The 20260-nt window shown below is 42.1% G+C and overlaps 1 protein-coding gene across 1 annotated transcript in view; it reads right to left on the reverse strand.

The window, feature by feature from the left end:
* Nucleotides 1-20260, reverse strand: part of LOC143208832 (ionotropic receptor 25a-like) — a 180326-nt gene that overhangs the window by 17142 nt on the left and 142924 nt on the right. Inside the window, exon 3 of the mRNA XM_076423675.1 lies at nucleotides 16331-16465. The gene's annotated coding sequence lies outside the window, so the exon portion shown is untranslated. The remainder of the gene's footprint in view (nucleotides 1-16330; nucleotides 16466-20260) is intronic.

The following is a 20260-nucleotide window of genomic DNA, read 5'->3' on the forward strand; positions in this document are numbered from 1 at the left end:
ACATGTAGTAATACCTAATAGGTAAAGACTGAAGAGATACAGTTAGGAGCAAAGCTGATCACACACAAATCGATTTGCAAAAGGGTGAATTTGGAGTGTATAAAACTTATAAATTGTCATCAACAGTTTCAACGTTTTTGGTCGAGCCGCAAACTATTTGTCGACGGGCCGCGTGTTTGACATGCCTGATCATAACACTAAGAATTGCGCATAAAAATCTTAAAGATAGACAATTTGACTAAGAATATGAACAAACAATTAGAAGAAAAGTGTTATCTGACATTGTTCCCTCTTGCATCCTGTTTTTCGTTTACTTTCTAAAAAAAGTAACACTATCCGTAGAGACAAGAGTTACACTACGCGAGGGAAGACTGCAGTCTGACTCCTTCGACAAAAGAATCGCAGAAGTCGTTTGCCGGAGATCATCCGAAGAAGATAACGAGGATCATCGAGTCCGTTAGTCGATCTTGAAAATTGTATTACCAATTTGGAGGCGGTAGCAGCCGGTATCGGGATTGCGGCTCCCCGTAATTGGTCAATCAGTACCGGTGAATTTTTAACGAATTACGGGGGAAGGGGGTGAGGCGTGTCACGCGCGATATAATTGCGAGCCTCGTCGACCTCTCGCTTCCGGCTTATCTATAGGACGCGATCAGTTATTAATTCGTCGGTAACCTTTTAGCGGGACCGATATCGGAATCGTAGATTTATCGCCGTTGGCAGCCGGGCGCAACAAAGGCAGAGCAATTCGGCTTTGCCAGAGAATTAACGACGTAAATTTATCGTTCGGTACGCGCGACCGGACCCACCACGAACCGCCCGTTGTTTTTTCCGGCTCGAAATATCGGCGTTACGCGCACAGGATCCCCGTCCGCGATTAATAACCCGAAAAACTATCGCCTGACCCCTACCATGCCACCTGGAAATTGGATTATGGGTTTTATCACGGAAGAAAGAGCCAAACGGACCGCGGAAAAATAGCCCGAAAAAACCTGTCGCTGTCTTAGCTGTCTCACAGTGGAAGAATCGTTCTCGGAATTGCTTCGGAATCCTTTAACCATCGCGAAAATTCACCGGTTTTGCGTCGTTAAAATGTAAAGCTGTGTCCACATTGTAGCAACATCGGCTACAATCTTTTTTAATTGAAACATCAATTTTCACGTTTCAATTTGGAACATTGTGGACAGAAAAAGTGTCTTCGGCTTGCCTGTGAGCAGTGCATTATTTGTTTTTCAACCATGAATTAAACACCTAGTGTTCTCACATACAAGAGAAATTGCATGTAATTTTTGGTTCAAATATTCTGAATGTCAATTATTAATTTACCATAACATCTACATGGTATATAAGCACATGTGGACCGGCATGATTCATAATTGCTGTCAAATATTGATTTGAGAACTCATCGATCTCTGTGTTCTGATTGGCTATTGTTCGATATGCGTTGTTCCTTTCTTCCGACGTTTGGTTCTTAACGTCCACATGGTTTCAGTTTAACGTCTACCAGCATGGTGATACTTAGTTTTCTCAAAAGTTCCATCATTGAATTTATAATAACTCGTTTACACTTAGCAAGTACGTCAAAGTGTTATTGGTATTACCCGGTTTTGTTGAACAATTACTATAACATACAGTATCTTACAGACGCAAAATTTCTCTTGAAAATGGTCCACATTCGGATCGAAACGCCGAGACTAATTTAAATTGCAAAATTGCTTAGTGAGTAACATTTGATCGAACCCGTAGCGCCGAAATCATCAGACTGTTTATTTGCACTATCTACGATCGACATAAAGGAAGATTCAACATGAATGGTTCAAAGTGAATGCAAGTGTTACTGATCTATTAGTGAAAAAAAAAAACAAACACGTTAGCACCGTGAAAAGCGTCAGACTTTGTCGAGCGAGCAGCGATTGAACGTTCTCCGTGAGAAATGCTGGTGATCTCTGAAAGCCCGTAAAATCTTAGCGAGTTTGCTCGGTGTTACCCGACAAGCTGTATTGTAACAAACCTAATTTCCGGAAGCTCTCGTCGAGCGGATGGCGACGGCGAATTTTGTGTCGTCGGTGGTTGAAAATCGCGTGGTTGGCGTGAAAGTTCCGATGTGCTGGAAGGAAGCCGTTCCTGGCGTGCGTCGAGGTGATAGTAAATCTTCGAGAGGGAGAGAGGGCTGGTCCTCGTGTTCGTTTGTGTTTCCACACTGGTTGCCGCGGGGATGACACGGTCAAAGCTCGCCTGCCTCTCTCTCTCTCTGTTTCTCAGACCAGGTACTGTCTCTGTCCACTTTTCCTCCATTCTCCTCCCCCTTTTTTGCTGCACAAAGTATTTCCCTTTCCGACAATGCCGGACACTATAGTTGGCCGCTGTATTGTAAATCACCGGGCGAGCTTTTACCGCGTATTCGCACGCAAATTGGGGCGCCTTGACGTGCACATGCATAGAGATACGTTTGTCGGGGCCGACCGCGCACACTTCGATTCCCACCGAGCTGCGACATTGTCTACGGTCGGCGGTCGTGCGTCTATTCGAGCCTCGGTGGACCAGGGACACCGAAATCGAGGCCTCGGGGAACGCTCGACCCTTTCAGGATAGTTCTTAATTGTGGAATGATATTGCACTCGGCGGGGAACGGTCCGGGGACAATGCGATTTTGGTTTCAGCCGCGTTAATGCGCCGCAATTTCGCGGTGCTCGCGCTCTCTCCATTGAATTCAGCTCCGAGATCGAATGCTCCGCCGCGTAAAAGGTCCGCTGGAACCATTAGCAATCGAAGGAACGGGATTTTTGTTTCCCCTTTTTCTATACCATTACCGTGAGATTGCGGTATTACGAATAGAATAACGTTTCGACGGAGAGAACGAAGGATCAGTGACCGCTGTGACCGTTGCCACGGTGGTCACTGATCACCGCGATCATTTTGCAAACGATCGCGCATTTCATCGATCGATTCTCGATTCCGAAACGATATTAATCGAGGAAAAGCGACTGTGAACAATGTAGTTTTATGAGAGGTTACATTCGTTTTGCTGCATCATAGGACGATTTCAAATTTGGCGCGTCTTTCCAGACGAATAGGCGATTTCGGGAGTTGTCGGGTCCCTTCGGCGTTCTTCGTTCTTTGTTCTAAGGAACCGTTTTCTTTTATGCGATGCGTCACTCTCTCTTCGTTTCTCGTGATCGATCGTTTCGATGTAATTTTGATAAATTGTTGGTGATGAATCAATGGTGTTAAGATGTACTTTAATTTTGTAATTATTGTATCGCTGAGCAACTGCAGTGCTTATGCAGTATACATAGTTTCTGTTAAATAAATTCTTCTTGTGTCCATCGCACGGCCTATGCTTAAATACGCACGTTATTTCTAACATAACCCAACAAGTTTGGTTTCAGCCAAGTTAAGCCAGAATTTCGCAGCGCCGCGTGTTCTTTATCGAGTTCTCGTCGACCGAGTCTTTTGATCTTGAACTTCGTCGCGTGACGTTGCGGTTGAATGGCATTCGCGGTTCTACGATTCGATTTGCGAAGTTGCATTCTAGTTTTCACTGGCTTTAATTGATCGACAATGCTCGGTCGTTGTATTCGTACGAGAGCTCTCGTAGCGTGGTAAGTTTCCTCAAGATCGAGAAAATCATTGGAGACTTCCTCTCGATTAATTGTCAATTTTCTTCGCCGCGAAGAGAAACGAAACCAAAATGGATTATCAACCTGAAAATTAACGGGCATAAATTTCGAGAAGCATTCGGAAGAATCTCACGCGGTTGGCGAAAAAAATGGTTGTTCGCAGACTGGTCGTGAACGCGACCGAATGTAGGACAGCGGGTGAGAATGTAGATCGTGGAAGGTCGATTTTGAATTTGCCAGGGTCGCGATACAATCTGCCGCGCGAAATTCCGAACTCGTGTTATATCCGCGACGAAAGTTATGGATTTTTTAAGTAGCTAAACCAGGCTCCGTCGTCCTCGACGTGACTCATCGTTCGACTCGGCACATTTTCCCGGGGAACGGATAATATTCCAATAGTCGGCACTTCGTTCCCGCGTCGATCGAAACCGTTCAATTAATTGGACTCACCTTGAATTTCAATTCGCCGAAAGGATCGAGACTCCTCCCCTCGTTATCCGCGTCTTTGCCGAGGAGACGCGTAATTCGTTTAACTGTCGGTTTGTCGAATTCGAGTACTTACTGGTTACCAAGCACAGTAATTGTGGCTGTACTGTTCTTCGACAAAATTATACACGATTTATTGATAATCCGACGCTTCCAAAGGGTTCTAGTAACATTCAATTTGTAGAGTTGACGTACGGATGGCGTATGTATGTGTGTATATTAAGAGACAACCCTATATACAGGGTGTCTCAGCTGAAAGGGGCCACCTAAATATCTCCTTTATTTTTAATGGCACAAACAAATATTCATGGCACAATTTAAGTGGTATCGAGGGAGGAATATCATAGAAGAATAATTTCTTTTTGTCAGGTTAGTTTTTGAATAGTCTTTTCAAGGACATCGTTATTTTTTATCGGGAAAACTTTTCTTTTTTCATTCCATCTTGGTAATGACTTAAGCGTATTCAAATGTATTTTTTCAGCTGCTAAACATACGTCCTTGATGTGAACATACCGTACGTTCCAAATCGAAAAATGGAAAACTTGAAAAATCGCACAGTCATTGGATATTTATATGAAAAAGGATTAAGCGGAAAGGAAATTTTTCATGATATGGTGAATGTGTTAGGGGACAGTGCTCCTTCATATGCAATGGTAAAACAAATGGATCGCTCTATTTAATCATGGTCGTACAGGTATTAATGATGATCCACGTTCAGAACGTCCAAGAACTGCAACCACTTCAGAAATGATTGATCATGTCCATGATTTAGTTTTGGAAGATTGCCGATTCCACCATATTCGCCGGACCTGGCCCCTCTGACTTCCATTTGTTCCCAAACCTCAAAAACTTCCACCGTGGCAGGCGCTTTTCATCGAATGAAGAAGTTATAACAGCCGTAGATGAGGATTTTAGAGATCTCGAGGGAAATCATTTCAGAAATGGGGTTAATGAATTAGAAAATCGCTGGAAAAAATGTATTGAGTCCATGTCATTTCATTGTTAGGCTACGAACTTTCTGAATAACCTGGTATGTTAACAAACCCGCTTTACGGCTTTTCCCTACAAATTGTATCGTTCATTTCTCCGCACAAACTTTTTACACTTGTTCGGACGATATTTCAGAAGTCTTTGCAAAACATCATGATGAAAATGTGCGGAGCAAATGAACACGAACAACAACAAACCAGTGTATTGTTTCCGTGTTAAGTGGGGAATCGTCATGCCTGTGTCCGAAAGTTGCGTCCCGGACGCGAAATATAAACGAGATGCATGGACGCTGCGTTCGTGTTGTTCCCAGCCAGGTTTCGCCGTGGAAGTTCACGTGGCCCGACATCGAAAACGACCATGTCGGCGTCGCTCTTATAAAATTTGAATATATTCCGAGCCGTCGCGCGTCGGGCGTGCGGTTAAAATTTCAGCCGGCCGTTGCAGATTTAGTGCACGCGTTGCACGTGTTGCACGATGAACAAAGGCTCCGGTCTAATCAAATGCACGCGTCCTAACAAATTGAAGGGGGCGTGAATATTCCCGTGTTAAGCTCCCGAGGCGAACGCTCCTAACTTTTTCCGCGGCCCTTGATAAAACATTTTTTCGTCCCATATGTTGCGTGGAGTTCTGCAACTTTGAGAATAATTTGAAAATGGTTTTTCACGCAAGCCAACCTTTTCAGATTTATCCTTTCGTCGACGGTTCCGAGTCTAATCTGACCCAGAGTATTAAAATCGTCATTTAATTAGCTCACACATTGGGAATGATAGAAAGCCAATGTATCTACAAGAAGTACTTTATGAAACTGTGTGCAAAACGGTGAAATTGATTTTCAAAAGGGTGAAATTGATTTACAGAAAGGGTAAAAATGACTTGCAGAAGGGTGAATTTGGAGTGTAAAACCTATAAATTGTCATCAACAGTTTCAAAGTTTTTGGTCGGGCCGCAACTACTTGCCGCCGCGCCGCATGCGGCCCGCGAGCCGCGTGTTTGACATGCCAGGTATAGACGTTCGAAGACGTCCTTGGCATTTTCTAGCGAAATAGTGTCGCAGTCTGAATCATTGTCATTTTCTGTTGTATTTTTTGTTTCCTTCATTTTTACATATGATCCTGGGCAACACGAAGGGCCGACAGAAAGTACCGTCGCGGGAGCGCGCGGTCCCGTCCTTATCAACGATTCGCGAAAATTACATAATTTCCATGGGGAACTGCGGCGAACGCGGGAATCTGATATCTGGCGATCGCGCGACCGTGGCATGCTTATTCCCAGTAACAATTATGGAAATAAAGACCATTATTATCGTCGATTTATTCTCGGCCGTTTGCATATCCCGCTTCTTTGTCGGCCGCGCGCGTTATCGAATCCCCGACCGCGTCTCGACGCAGAAAAATAGCGTCCCAGATCTTACGAATAAGTAACACTTGTCGGCGAAATTAAAATTGTTCATCTCTCTGTACCACTCGCTCGAAAAATCTGATAAAAAATCGTTTTTCTCCATCACGCACGGTCTTTGGGAAGTCCAATTTTCAGGAGAAAGACGAATAAATTTCTTCTGCTTTAACTGTGAAAGTTATACGATTAATTCTGACATATAATAAAATATATAAAAAAATTTTTAAAAACCACGCTTATAATATTAAAATGCATTAAGAAGGAGAAAATAATGTTTTTCTTGGTTCTCCATAAAATACCGAATTCAGTTAAATGATTAATAATATTTCTCCCCAAAATTTTAAGCAATTAGCTCAAAATTTCTTCTGATATCAAATTAGTGTCGAAATAGATAGAAAAATTTAATATAAATTTAAATAAAATCACGACATCAGTGACTATAAATAAAAACGTGCAGCGCCCACGAAGATTACATCAATATATTTTAGCGCTCCACGCTTTTATTTTTATAGTCACTAATGTCATGATTTTATTTAAATTTATATTAATATTTGTATTAAATTTTGAACTAATTGCTTAACATTTTGGGGAAAGATATTATTAATCATTTAACTGGATTCGGTATTTTATGGAGAACCAGGAAAAAATTATTTTCTCCTTTTTAGTGCATTTTATGTAATATAATCGTGGTTTTTAAAGTTCTTTTTATATATTTTATTTTTTACTTTTATTGTGTGTATACAAAATTTCAGCAAGATTGAACATAGGAAAAGGTTTCGATTACAAGCTTTGACGTATGCAACAACACGGCAAGTTAATATAAGCATGGTAATAAGTCTGTAGTCTGTGCCAGATACAACAGTTTAGTTTCTGTAATATGTTAAATATTGGAATATGCGTAAAGAATTTTTAAAGACAGCCTTAACCCGACAATTTCGCGGATATTTTTCAATGTATCCTGTGACGGAGCGGATCTTCCTTTTTCGGAAACCGTAAAAATAGATTGGAATGTAGATTTCCTACTGGATTGACAAATGAAAATAGCTCTAAGATTCAACGTCCGTGTTGGATCCAGTAAAGGTGGCGGATCAGTGATTCTACTTGCAGACAAACTTGACGTTCGTTCGTTAAACGGCGAGTAAGTTCGCGATCGAATCGTCCGGATGGAATTATTTCGCTCGCCGGAAATTAAATCTTCCGTTTTAACGCAGCGCAAAAATGAAATTTCTCCGATAGTTCCCGATAGCACTTCTAATCTGTGCCGTGATAGCCAAACGTGGCGGCTGAAACTTCTCGACATGCTAAAAGGATTGACGTTCTTTAAAAAGATTTCAAACGAACAGTCTGTCTTGAAAAATAATTGGAAAATTAAATGAAACAGTCCAAAGGTAGGAGTTTGAGTTTTCCCTGAAAAATGTATTCAGAAATAATCGGAAAATTCAACGAAACGGTTCAAAGGTCAGATATCGAGCAGAGAGACGATTTTCACAGCGAAATTTCATAAAACGAGACATGTTCGAAGAAATTACCTTGGGGTGGATAATTTCCGCGAAATCGATGAATTTCGTGATTCGACGTAGAGCGGATCTTTGTTCGTTCGTGGATCAGAAAATTTCCCGAGGCAACGAACCCGAGACGGAACGATCGAACTGCAATCTGGAGAATTCTCCGAAACTCGAACGACCGTCTCGCATTCGATCCATTACAGATGGTGCAGAAAATCGTGCGCGATCGAAGCGCAAACTACCCTCGAGCAGTGAGCCCCGGCAGCATAATTTTCGAGGGAACATTCTTGGAACCCGTCCACCGGTCCCCGGCCCGCGTGAATCCTAAGTATTTAATAATACTCGCTGATAAACCGACCGCCGAGCTTCTACGTAAACCGCAACAATGGGCCCGGTGTTGCCAATTGCGAAATTCGCGGCAGCCACTGTCATTGTTGTCCGGCGGTTCTTGTTCCAACGTGGGGGAATTACTTTGACAAAGGATGCCCGGCATTTGGACACAGTGTGGCCCCTTGTCATCGTTTAAATTAAACAGCCGGTGGTAGATTTCAGGGATTCAGGCTTCGGTTCATTTGTTACTTAACCCTACCTCTGGAAACATATGATTCACGCCAGTCTTTACTTAGAGCGCTTGCTAGAGAGCAATCGGACGCTACTGCTGGGAAAATCTAGTTCAAACATTGACATTGTGATCTTTCCACAATTATTAACCCTGAGGCGCCACGATTACTAAACATTTAGTTATTGCACCAGGTATTATACCAATTTGATATGCGTAAAATTTAAAAAACATAGGGTAATTTCGGGATAGATGCACCACAGTTTGTTTTCTGTTTATAAACATTTTATCAAAAAAACATACGCGTGGAAAACCACGCGCGGCAGAAGTAAAACTTCTTGCAGTCTAGTAATGTTTAGAAGTAAATTAAGATTGGAAATGGAGTAAATAATCCTAATGAAGCGACAACAAGATCAGGAACAACTCTCGATGCAGTATTTGCAAGAGATTTAGACAAAATTGAATCAAGAATATTTATATCATATTTATAGCTATCACAAGCTAATTGTTACAATGATGGAATCATAGAAAATCATGGAAAAAACAATGAACGATCAAAATTTGCGACGCAAAGAAGGAGAGCATATGGGAAAGAAAGAGACATAGTTCATAGCATTTCCCATACGCTGAATTAATCATAATCCTGAAAATTTGGTGCTCCGAAGTCCACCTAAGTTCAGCTAACAATAAGAGTACAAAATATAATATCACAGAAATAAATGTAGAAGCAATTCCCAAAGTCCCGGATCAAACAGATTTGCGAATTCGATTCCGGCGGAACGAAGAAACTCGACGCCATCTATTTTCCACATACATACAATCAAACTGATCCTGAAATATGAAAAACAAAGTATGGATCGATGTGTTTATTTGTAATAAACTTGTTGCTGCTAGATAACGCGGATAAAACAGTTACAACGAAATAACAGCAAAAATGTTGAAGCAGAGGTAGAGTGGAGGGTGGTGTGAAAGGCTGGCAGGGCATAACGGCTCTGATAACTGAAAGGATTATAAATGTAAATTATTAATTATTCGATCTCGGTCTGGCATCGAGCGGCGCGTCGCGCAATTTCCATTCAACAGCCTGTAGATCGTGGCTCGACACGGTTCCCGTTTGAATTTTCCATGATTTTACCTTTCCGTATATTTTCCCGGCGCGGCGTCGCCGTTCGATTCCGCGGGAACGATAGGGGCGTGTGAAAAAACGCGGCTGGCAGCAACAACGAGCTCGAACGAGCCACCGCGACACAGCAATAAATTCCTGATATAATGTTGAATTACCGCGCGAAGCCAACGATAACCGGCGGCGAGCCGTTTTATCTGGATGCCGCGTGTCCAGGCCGTAACGTTAAGTGTGAAAAAATTGATTGCCGGCGACACGACGGTTTATTAAATTTGCCAATCCGCGTACACTGCTCGACAAGATTCGAAGACACGGTGAAAATTACCGACATTACAATTTTGTTTCTTTATTAAACATATAGGGTAAGGTTGCTCAAGTCGTACCAGTGCTTCGGTTGTACCACTTGAATTTTGAACGGACTACGGCGCGCGGCACGGCGACAACAGCCCATTCAACGGCAACCAAATATACATCTGAGTCAACCAGATTGCTTTACGTATTATTGTCTGCCATAAACCAGTCTTATTAAAAATCCTGTCATCAAGTAAGTTCATTTCAATTTTCTTCTAATTTTCTGCATATGTTTGGTAGTTAATCTTGCAAGTAAATTAATGATAAAATTATGTTCCTTATTAAATATAAATTCAGTAGAATTTACATAATCGTTTGGTCGGAACGATATCGTATTAATTTTATTCAGTTAGGTTATGTTTACTTTTTAAATTGAACTTGTGCCGTGTCTTAAGTCGTTGTACCCACGGTGTAAATATTATACATAGAGGTGTTCAGACTTCCTTCAGAAAAGTGTGACAGATAGAGGTTAGTTCGTCGCTAGATGGCATATCGGGTATTCTCAAGCTTTCATGTACGTGTGTGAATGAGATTGTGTGTGCAGTGTGTCCATGTACCGTACATACCTTAGCACGGGCTACATGGACACGCTGCACACACAATCTCATTCACACACGTACATGAAAACTATGAGAATGACTAGTATTCCATCTGGTGGCGACCAGAGAACTAACCTCTATCTACCAAAAAACTTCAGCCTTACCTTACAGAGATGTTTACAGATGTTTAGTCGTAACACCTCTATAATACACCGTGGTCGTACCCATATGAGATTCCTAATAAGTCGTACTACCTGGTCAGTCGAAATAACGTCAACGCAGAATAAAGAAAACATAAAAAACGCGGCAAATAAAAGAAACGCAGTAATTAATAAAAAGGAATTGGCATTAAAGATTAAAAAGAAGAGAAGCGATTGGTTTTGTGTTATTTGTGGAGAAGATCGGGAGGAAACCATCGAAGAGCTGCGCTCCTAAACCAGCCTCATTATATATTCTGTTATCAAGTAAGTTTATTTCAGTTTTCTTATAATGTTCTGCATATGTTTGGTAGTTAATCTTGCAAGTAAATTATTGATAAATTTATGTGCCTTATTAAATATAAATTCAGTGGAATTTACATAATCGTTTGGTCGAAACGAAATCGTATTTTTATTCAATGTTAGGTTATGTTTACTTTTTAAATTGAATTTGTGCCGTGTCTTAAGTCGTACCCATATGAGATTCCTAAGTCGTACTACCTCGTCAGCCGAAATAACGTCAACGCAGAATAAAGAAAACACAAAAAATGTAATTAATAAAAAGGAATTGGCATTAAAAATTAGAAAGAAGAAAAGCGATTGGTTTTGTTTTATTTGCGAAGAAGATGCAAATCATGGGTGCACGATGTATGCGCTGGAGTTGACAAGAGAACAAAAAAATTTGTATTTGATGTTTGTACTAACTGAATACCTATGTGTCACGTAAACAGGTTAATGAAAAATACATTTTAATTATTATCGTTGCTTCATTGAATTCTTAGGCACGACTTAGGCTATAGGTGGTACGACTTAGGAAACCGGTTACTTTAGTCGTACCGATGTAAGTTTTTCAAGATTTAGTTTATTTTACGTGAAAGAGCATATAGATCTTATAATTTCGTTATAATAAATAACAACAATATTAACACAAGTTTTGAACAACACATTTAATTTCTATTTATTTGATAAATCCTAAGTTTTGTACGGTTGTTTCTTAAGGGGTACGACTTGAGCAACCTTACCCTATTTGATTAAAGAGCGAAATCCTCAGACCCCCGCGACCCCGCGGAATTCTACTAAATCCCAGATCTATCCCGCGGGATTACATACCCTAACTACATTACTATGAAACATGAACATTCATAGTGTTTACCTTTCACGTTCCTGTCACTGAGAACAATGAAGTAACGAAATTGCATGTAATAGTAGTGCTCAGGAACGCAACCCAATCATTTCTGTAAAAAAAATGATTTCTAAGCGAATTCTACTAATGAGAACACTGTAATTAACGTGTTAATACCACATATTTAGTTGCCAGGACCTCATTGGGACGATGTGCACGTTGTCTTGCAATTTTGATCAGCAATGTACCGTCGCGAGGCAGTCAACCATGCATACGTTCGTTGCATAGCTGCGTCGGCTTGAAATTGATAACGACCCTCATTGAGCCCGTAATTACCGTGTAATGCCATTTTATTGCGGTTATTCTACGGGAACCGATCCCCACAAGCGAAACGATCCTTCTCGCAAAAGACCTGGGCAAATTCGATTCGACATCGGCTCCTCCCATCGGCGGATCCGTCGATTAATTATCGGAAATACATTCGCTGTCAAGTTCGACGTCGAAGCGTCTCTTCTTAACCGACGCTGCCCATCGCCTCAGTAATTCCCTGTAATTGATTTTCGTTTACTCGTTACCACGCACTGTGGGCCCTCGATTGAAATGTATTTATTCGCGCTTTTAAGCAAACTGTGAAGTCCAGAACTCTTGAACTGATGAGTTCCATCATCTCGCAATTGATCAAACATCAGAAATGTATTCTCTCTTAACCATTAGCACTCGAATGGCGACTCTGAGAGAGGCGCCACTAAAAATTACTGTACCATTATTCAAAATATTGTTGAAATTATTAGATATGTCGGTATCTAATCAATAGACAGCGGATCTTTATGCAAAATAAAAATTTTCTACCTGTATTGCAACATACCCGAATGAAATAGAAATTTATTTTCTGCCGGAATATGTTTAGTAGGTTAAAAATAATGTAACGGTATTTATAAATTCATACTCATTTTTTCCATAATTGCATAACATCCGCTGTCTACTGATCAATTACTAAACATTTTTAGGTATTGTACGAGTCATTAGACGAATTTCATATCCATAAAATTTTAAAAATTATAGGGAATGGGAATATTGTAGGTCGGATAATTTAAAAAAGATAAAAAGAAATTTTTCTTTTATTTACTTATACTCTTATACATAATGTGTATTGTTTCGTTCAATTAAAAGCGATTTTAAAACATTTGTGTGACGGATTTCAGGTCACTCACAAAAATCGTTGGTTGAATATTATTTGAACAGCAATTCTGAATTGTAGGTATGAGTTTTTCACGTAATTTAGAGAGAAATTATTAAATGAGATCGTTAGGGGGAAGAACGATCTGCTACGTCGCGCGCCATCTTCTCTTTCCCCGTAGAAAAACCGCCGCTCGCGTCTGTATCTCGAAGCGTATCACAGTTCGAGACTTTTTCAAGCTTTTCAACTCTCCTTGGAGCTCGTCGCTTAACGAGGTCGTATCCCGGATACACGCTAACGATTCGTAATTCATCACGCAGTACGTGAAAAACTGGATGGAACATTTTCCTCGGGACTAATTCTGTTTTTCGGCTCGGGACAAACAATGAAACGTCGCTGCTCGCTTCGAATTTAAGCTTTCGCGTTGCTTGATTCAGTGACACCATTCTATGGATATGTTTCTCAATTAGTCAACTTCTCTAGAAGGTTGCCTTGGTTCATTTAGGGTGTGGTGCGTTCGAGCTGGACGAACGCTTCTTTAATTTTCGGCATTCCCGAAAATATCTGTGATTCCCATATTGAAGTTTCTATGCCCCGTATACATTTTCGGGAATCTTGAAAATTCTCGGGAATCCCGTATATTTTCGGGAATTCGGGCATTTTCGGGGCAAATACCCCACTGTGCGACGTCTGGGTCATTAGGTGGGCGGCGCATGTGGTCCGTGGAATCATGAATGTCGGCCATTAGGCATCGGGTCTCGAGTGACACGCGAGCAAGGACGAACGTGCAAATCGCGATAGGTGAACAGTGAACAATGACCAAGGAACAGGGACAGGAACGAGCACGTGTGCTCGGCCGTGCACTTTTCTGTTCGCGGTGTTTCGCGAGTTCCCGTAATGAAACTTTCCCCGGAGATCTAGATAGGTGCGTGGCTGCTCGTTCATTTTCGTTGGCTCGTGCTCCCACGGCACAGCGAAAGCTTTAATGCACCGGGTACACGGTGCACGGTTAATGCGAATTCGTTTGCCGACCTCCCACGCGCCGCCCGAGATCCACCCCCGCGTTCCCTACCCGTTTCTTTTTCAGCGAGAGCGAACGCGAAACGATTCAAACGCCACCGCGTCGCGTCGGCTTAAACAGCTGGAAAGAAGAAAGTTTAAAGAAGAAAAATACGGAAATCGGATTGACATTACGCCCGCGCTCGATGATAAAAATAAATTGACATCTGGAACCAGTTTGTACCAAGACTCGCATCCAAATGATGGAAGTTCCGAGATGCAGAGCTGTCTCAGTAAAATAATGCACCAAAGAAGTTGTAAGAGAAGACAGGCTAACTGCCCGAAATAACACTAAATTCCTGCTTGACAGGAAGATAAACTCGATTGTTTGGTAACGAGAATGAATCGACGCCTGAAAACGATTCCGTACAAAGACCGGTCATTTAATGATAGAAATTACCAGGAGAAGAGCTCTGTTAGTGAAACAGCAATGCAAATAATTCGCAAGACAAAGCACCTTTGCGAGATAGATGTAAATTCTCGCTCGCCCGAAAATGAATTCCGAAAATGAATTCTACTCGATGATAGAAGTGAACGGGATCGTTTGAAACGATTCTCCGTGGAGGATCGTGGTCTAGTATGAGAAATAGATGGAAGAAGGATTCGACTCGCGGGCGGTAAACAAGTTTGAATAGCCGAAAGTCTAGCAAGGGTTCCACAGGCATGAGCAGCTTTTATTAAATCTGCACTGTAGCAGTGATAATGCAGAGGCTGAATTTTTATTTCATGATATAGATCCCTTTACCTGTTCGCTAAAACAGTAAAATTAATTGTATGCACTTCGTTGTTTAAAGTCATAGTAGAATGCATAATTATCGGAGAATCTGTGACTTTCTTTTGCTGAACTGTTTTAATCATTCAAAATTGGGTACGTTGCATTTGATAAAACTTTCGAACAAGAAAGGTAAGCGACGAAACAAATGCTGGCAGCGAACTTGTTAATAATAAAATATATAAAAAGAAACTTTTTAAAAACCACGCTTATATTAAAATGCATTAAAAAGGAGAAAATAATTTTTTTAGACATTAGAGACTATAAATAAGTCTTCGTGGGCGCTCTCAGTGGAGTGGGTATGAGTCGGAGTGGGAACGCGTAGCGGAGTAGGGAGCGCTGGCGCGCAGAGTGGGGATCGCTGAACGCGATCACGTACTACCGAGCATCGCGCGGCGAGGTGTGACGGTTAATATAAACATTTTTTTTCTCCTACACGCACAGTTTTTTTAAAAAATTTGTTTTTTGATATTGCATTATCAGCCAGTTCTGAGCTATGTTTAAAGTTTCAAGTCTCTAGCTCATCGGGAAGTGGTTTCAAATTCGATTACAAGATTTGACGCATACAACAACCACACGGCAAGCTAATATAAGCTAAAATATAAGCGTGGTAAAAATCGTCTGCATCCAAATTTGAATAAAAATCGCCTGCATCAAAATTTGAATAGGTGTCCGGTGACTTATGGACGGGAGTGTAGTCCCGGACCTAACTATGTAGCTTGTTGTGTTCCCTCGGTCGAGTCGAGGCCGGGCGTTGGGTCTCACATATTTCTCTTCCCGTTTTTTTCTATCCTCGTTCCGTCGCGTCGTTCCCTGTTCCCAGGTTTCCTCGTTCCCGCCTGGATTTTAGGGTCCGCGAGAGCTTCCGCCGAGATAAATGGGGTATCGCTGTACTCCGGTCCTTCAGGGCCAGAGTTCCCCATTCAATTCTCGGAATGAGATGCCGGGTAAATTCATACCCGCTCCTCGGAAAACTGCATACTCCGCGCGCTGAACCGGCCGCGGAACCGACGAAGATAAAACGCGGCCAGAAGAGACGACGATATGTCGTACCCGAGCGTGTGTTATGCTAATTCGCCCCCGAGAGCCGATGCGATAGCGCCGAATATTAAAAACCGCCCGCCACCACACACTCGTTAACACCTTCACGCCCTATCAGCCCCGTTTGCATACAATTTGCAATTTCTCGAGTATCCACCGGGCGATTGTTCACGGGAAATTTACACTATTCGATTCCGCGTGATAAAGCACGAGAGAATCTCTCTTAACAATTTTCTTCTCATCAACGCCCTATTGTGCGAAGCGTTCTATCTCACAATCAGATGCAGGTCAAACGTTCTTCGGTACTTGTTTCTTACGTACTGCTCATCTCACAACTAGTTAAACGAAAAAGGAAGGGTTGAGATAACTTTCTAAGGGTTTTATATAACTTACCTCGATAACGAAGTTCCCGCGGCGGTCACTCATGTATTTTTTATCTAGATTGCTCCTCGGGTCTGGCCCCATGCATATTTCCTCGTTTTCGCTTGATGCTTGGTCCGCCGGTTGAAAAATAAAACTGAACGATCCCTGGAAAATGGACGTAGCCGCCGCGACGTTTTAGGGTCTTTGCCCACTAGGACGCCCCCTCTGTATACTTGCGCCATCGCTCCGTCCCCGTTTTGGGTTTCTTCTGTGTATTTCAATGGGACTGCGCCTACTATACCGGCAATGGCGCCATTGCAGAAGAAACCCAAAACGGGGACGGAGCGGATGGCGCAGGTATACAGAGGGGTCGTCCTAGTGGGCAAAGACCTTTAAGGGGGTGCGCGAGGGAACGGGGTTGAAAATTTCGAGCGTTGAAAACCCGTCGGGACGGTGAATAAACAGGGAGAAGAAGAGAGAAAGAGTGAGAGCAAGAGATGTGGAATGAACTGCACTGCGGACTTATTTAAACATTACAAATATTGTCGCTCGCGATAAAATCTTCTCTGGCGGCGTTCACCCCCGCGCGCTCTACCCCTGGCCAGCAGACTGGCTCACGTTAATGGCGTAACTTCGTTAAGGGGACCCGGCCTGTTCGCACACGAAAGGAAAAATTCCGCGAGATGAAATTTTATGCGATGCCCGCGCGAACTGGCCGGGGCGGCCTCGATGCTCTCGCAGACCCGTTGATTACGCGGAAATCCTTTGACGGCGCGCGTGTTCACTATGAATTTTTTAATGCGCCCGAGAGCGAGCTCTATGTTTCCCAGCTAAATGATACGGGATATAAACAAATGGGATTATAATATTTCCGCGCGAGCGCCGCCCCGATAATTTCGTTTGTTACCGCGGTAATTAATTGCCGGACTCGATTCGATTCACTGCTGATGCACCGTCGCGACTTTTACGGATTAATCCGCAAAAATGGCGGATGCTACAGTGGGCGACGAACGATGCTATGATGGGTCCACTCGAGCGGTGATGTTCGTATTTATATCTTCTCGAGAGGTTTGCGCCATTTCACGTCTTTCTTTTTATATAACGAACGATTTTTTCAGTCACTTCTTCCAACTTATTTCTCGAATTCTCTTCTTAATGCTTTCTCTGTCTTTAATGAACCGACTAGTCGTTGAAAAGGACTTGGGGAAAATTGTACAAATTGTTCTTCCCCAAAACGTTTCTACTCGTGCAATCTTCTTATCGCATATTTCTCTGTGATTGAAGTGAAGAAGAGGATGGCGGGAGGAAGCGAAACGAGGCGTAATATCATCGAGGAAACGATTACGAATTCCGGGACAACGGGAACCCCGGCGACCAGATCCGTTTTTAATCGGACCCGTGTAATTTGGTGGTATTCGGCCAGCCGAATACGGCGCTGCGGCCCGTGGGCGTACCGAATTATATTATCGTGTTTAGTACTCGTATATCGATGGACCATTTATTTTCGCGCCTATTTGCGGGGAGCATCGATACCGCCACCGATACCGTCGCTTTTGTTTCGCCGCGCGCCGAATGGATTTAATTGTGGCCGTTTCAAGATTCGCGATTCCCGGCCCGAACAATGCCAATCCGGTGTATTGTCGGCCGGCGCGGCGGCACCATTTTGCGCATAAATAATCAACCGATCCGAGTAATCCATATTTTTCAAAACGGAAGTGCTAGCGAGTTCGCTGTTTAACGTGGGATTTTCCTTCGAGTCTACTTGTGGAACTCAACGGTTTAGTTAAATACTATTAGATGGATAGTTTGAATGATTTTCCCGAGGTGTGTATGATAATATGAAGAATAATGTAGGAGTATGAATTTATTCGGGGATCAAAATTCAAGGATATTCAAGATTCCGCTCAGCGTGGCACGTTCGAAAGCCAATGAACATGCAAAGCCGAGCTTTCGACAATCTTTCCATGTCGCCACAATGGATAGCGGCGATCAATCATTCGCGGAACAGCACGAAAAAATATATCCGTGCAGCTGCGTGATTTAAAAACTAATTTCTCCCGACTGTGTCCGACAGCCTCAACCAGCGAAACACGCGTTTACTTATGGTGTTCATTCTGGCTGCATTATTATCTCGCCATTACGTTCCCGCTTCATCTACGTTCTATTTATATTTCATTATTACGACACCAATAAAAATTTCGCTTTCATATTTATTCATTAGATCGTAATGAAAAGTTACTCGACCGGCCCGGGCTGGCGAGATCCTGATAAAAGTGAGTTACAAGCGACCTCGTTTGCTAGGCCAACATTGTTGCGCGGCGAACGTTCTTCCGGCAGAGATGAATTACCAATTTATACATTCCCCATAAGCCATAATGATTAGAAGCTTCCCGTACATATTAGTCCAACGGAATTTAATCTATTTATACGAAAGAAAATTATTTTCACACTCGGGCGACGGACCATTTTCACCATTTTATAGTTGACGATTTTTATTCTCTCTTCGTCAAGTTCTCGTGCGAATCAGGCTCGAAGTTGGTCGCTGACAAATCGCCCGCGCCCATCGGAATTACCGGAAGTCCCGGGCACTTTCCCGGTAACGCCCTCTTCTCCCCTTTGAAACCGGATGTAAACGGAGCTGGAACGCGGAGCCGTCGCTCGAATTCGTCGTTGACGCTGCAGGTCCCTCACGAATAGAGATAATAACCATATACAGAAACCCTTGTGTTTGGACAGGCTTCCTGTTGCAACTTCGTGGGAATTGTATCAATTTCATCTCTCTGTTGCGCCTTTACACGTTCTTTGATCGCTTGATTGCGGAGCTTCGCGCATTTCTACCTCGCGGAAACGCGGAAGAACCAGACTGCTTCTAAACTCGAAATTTCAATATACATATTAGGTTGGCAACTAATTACGCGACCTTTTGTTTCGTAATTCTTTTATTGTATCATTATAACCTCATTCAGCGCCCGCTCTAGCGGTTACGTCGCCCCTTAAGAATATACATATATATTTTTTAAATAGAGATACATATTTTTTATTGTCAATAAAAATCAAATAATTTTATTTAAATTTTAATAAAAGCATTTATTTTAATAAAAACAAATTTTCTATTAATTGGGTATTTAACACTTCAATATTTTTCTCACATTTACAGCCAAAATGGCGTCCCTAAATTTTGGCGCCCCGAACAAATGTCCTCATTCAGCGACCATTCCTTTTGAACTGTATATCATTGGAAAGCTCTGAATTTTGCGACTAATTTGATATACAATACTCGTGCTTAAAAATATATATAATAAATGGTTTTGTTTGAGAAAATGTGGAGGTCGCGACACTTAGTTGCCAACCTAATACTTTTCTTTCCGCCTCTAACAACGAAACGCGCGGGAAATAAATTAGAACAAATCCGTAGCACGTAGCACATAGTTCGACCTTAAATTCATCTCTTTTTCTAGTGTTCTAGAAAAACCTGCGTGTACATGGAGAATATACGATCTAAAAATAAAAAGTTTATCTCCACATCCTCCAGTTTCCAAGATATATTCGAAATTGCAACTTCAATCTTGAATTTTCCAGGCTGTCCTCACCCCCTTTCCCCGCGTAAAATTTAAAATCCATCTGCCAAATTTCGTGAGAACTGGCGTATGTGGGTTGCATACGTTTCTTTCAGGAACGAGAGTTCAATTTTGCAGGGTGGTGTCATCCCTTAACTCATTCTCGCACAGATAAAACCAAATGAAAATGAAAATATGCGAATTTCTGGAAAAATTACCCAGCTCTTGTCCGTCAAGATATTAAAGTTGAGTTTACACGGCCAAACTACGGTTATCGATTTATTTTCGGCCCGCGAAATTCTATCCAAATCAAAGGCATAAAATTCGACAGCTTTCCTAAATAGTTTCCGTTTGAAGAAGCTCTCCGAATATTAGTTTAGCATGCAGCCAGCTGCATCGTGGC

The sequence above is a fragment of the Lasioglossum baleicum genome, chromosome 5 (assembly GCF_051020765.1).
Source record: "Lasioglossum baleicum chromosome 5, iyLasBale1, whole genome shotgun sequence".
Lineage (NCBI taxonomy): Eukaryota > Metazoa > Arthropoda > Insecta > Hymenoptera > Halictidae > Lasioglossum > Lasioglossum baleicum.